Here is a 2,969-nt window from a genome sequence, read left to right as displayed (position 1 = left end):
AAAAAAAAAACCTCAAACCCTTACTCACCCCTCATTCCTCTCAACCCTTTCTCTTTCATCTCTCTCACTCCACTCCAACATTTTCTCTGTCATCTCTACTGCTGCCCCAATTGGAAAAAAAAAATCAGAAACCCTTACCTAACCCTAATTCACCTTCACCTTCTTCACTTATCCAATTTGTTTTTCTCTCGTCTCAATACTCTCCCTCAGCCACACATAACAACCCGCGGTGTTATATATTTTCCCTTTTTATGATTATTAAATTTCATTTTTAAATTAAATCATGTAAATAAAACCTTCATAAATCAACTAAATTTTCATATATCATTTACACATCTACACCACATTTCATTATATTTTTAAAGAACAAGATATTTCCCTTTATTGTCTTTTTCCCTTTACACAAAGTGTTTCTTTTTCCTTTCTCTTTTGGTATGGTATACATGATGTATGTAACGCCCCGGCAACTTACAGGGACTGTTGACTGCCCTCACACATCACCACGAGACTTTCCAGTGTGCTTTGTCCTCACTCGCACACTTTCCGGGAAAACTTCCCAGAAGGTCACCCATCCCAGAATTTCTCCAGGCTAAGCACGCTTAACCATGAAGTTCTTAAGGGTTAGGCTACCGAAAAGTAAATGCATTTTGGTGATATGGGTAGCCAAATCAAAGTTATCCTTCAACTGTATAGTCCCATACCTATACAGTCTCCAGATCCCTCTCATTCTGGTGTATGTTCGATTCGTCCATGTGCCCCTTCCACTCGAAGCCTGCTAGGAGCCGCTCCTTGTCTGTGCCCCCTGCACCATGCTTCTTGCACCGGCGATCACTCCCCGCCCTCGTCAGTGCCCGGGTGTCACAATGTAAGATTACAACCTAGAATTGAAAGAATTGTACTCCTAGGGAGCTCTTCTATACCTATTTCTTTAATTTCCTTATGTTCCTTTTCTATCATTGAATCAACTTCTGCAGGCATTTAAAATAAACTTTTGGCAAGGGTTTCTGATTTTTATTTTTTTTTCAATTGGGGCAACAGTAGGGATGACAGAGAAAATGTTGGAGTGAGAGATGAAAGAGAAAGGGTTGAAAGAAACGAGGAAGGTGAGTAAGGGTTTGGGATTTTTATTTTTTTTTTTAGTTTTGAGAATGAAAATTATTCAAAATATCCTTGACCTTAAAACTTAGAATTCATGATAAATGAGGGTATTTTTGTCTACTATAATCCGGTACACATTGTTAAAACGTACCAACTGAAAAACAGGCGTACGCGTGTTAACAAACCCCATATATATATGGATTTGCTATTTTAGCACCGGGTTATATATACCCTCATATATTATGGATTATAAGTTTTAAAGTCAAGAGTATTTGAATAATTTTAATTCTCAAAACTAAAAAAACAAGAAACCCTTAAACCCTTATTCACCCTCGTTCCTCTCAACCCTTTCTCTTTCATCTCTCTCAATCTAACATTTTCTCTATCATCCTATGGTAGATCCAACTAAAAAAAAATCAGAAATGTCATTAAACAATTTACCTTTGTAAAGAGTTGAGTCATTAAAATATTTACCTTCAGGCAAAGGTTCATTCAAGATCTCTTCAATTTCATCATCTTCACTAACCTCTCTAATTTCATCATCTACAGATATTGAATCATCATCTATTAAGAAACCTCTAGGCCAATTACCAATTCCTTCTTATGTCATTATGCTTGTGAAAATTAGATAAAATTAGATAAGACAAAAATTATAAAATGAAAACTCATTATAAACATTTTTTGTAAATTGTTTAACAACGAGTGTTTCTGATTTTTTTTCCACGCCAATTACCAATTCCTTTGATGTCATTATGCTTGCAAAAATTAGATAAAATTAGATAAGACAAAAATTATAAAATGAAAACTCATTATAAAATCATTTTTTGTAAGAAATTGTTGACAAAAATTATAAAATGAAAACTCGTTATAAAATCATTTTTTGTAAGAAATTGTTCAATAGCAAGTGTTTCTGATGTTTCTTCTTTTATATAATAATGTTATTTTTAATTAATTAATATTAATTATTATTATTTTAATATTATTTTTTAATTAATTAATGTTTTTATTTTATCTTACATTATTTTAAGAAAATAATAAAATATTTATAAATTTTACCAATAATATAATTCTATATATTATATATAGAAAATATGATATTATAATTTTTTTTTAAATGTTACATAAGGAATATAAAATGAAATTATTTATTATTTATTTTTTATAACCAGTTTATAAATATAATTTATTTATAATATATTTTCTTTTAGTAATTATGTCCCTTAAATTTTAATTTATATTTATTTATGATAAATATAAGAATGTGAAAGAACAAATAATAGTATTTTATTTATAAACGTAGGTTTATTGATAATTATAATCATATTAAATTATGTACTCCCAAATTTGTTTTATTAGTTAGAATGATAATACATATAAGTTTTAGATATATTATTTGTTTCTCTCAAGATATTTTGTCAAAATCCATGATATTACTTTTATAGTTTATACTTCTCTTATCTTTCATTTTCTACTATATTTTTGCTATTTCCTCTATATCATAAGTTACATCATTATTATTACATGAATATTTTATTTATAAAAAAAACTATGGTATATTTTTTTCTTTATCTCATTACTTTTTTCTTCTTCTTCATGTCATCCACCAAATATTTTCATTAATTATTAGCAATGGATTATTAAGACATTAGTTTGAAACCTTCAAATACACCAATACTATAATATCATGTTGTCAATATTAAGAGATGATAAATTAGATTAAGAAATGTTTATTCATAAAATGGACTCCCAGTTTATAATTCGATGTTGAACTAATTATTTTTATTTTTATTTATGTGAATTAAAAACGTCTCAAAGAATTTAACTTACACTAAACACCTCCCAATTAATTAATTAAATCTTGTGTAAAAAAT

This window comes from Vigna radiata, chromosome 2, assembly GCF_000741045.1.
Source record: "Vigna radiata var. radiata cultivar VC1973A chromosome 2, Vradiata_ver6, whole genome shotgun sequence".
Lineage (NCBI taxonomy): Eukaryota > Viridiplantae > Streptophyta > Magnoliopsida > Fabales > Fabaceae > Vigna > Vigna radiata.
Note: the sequence above shows the minus strand (reverse complement) of the source record.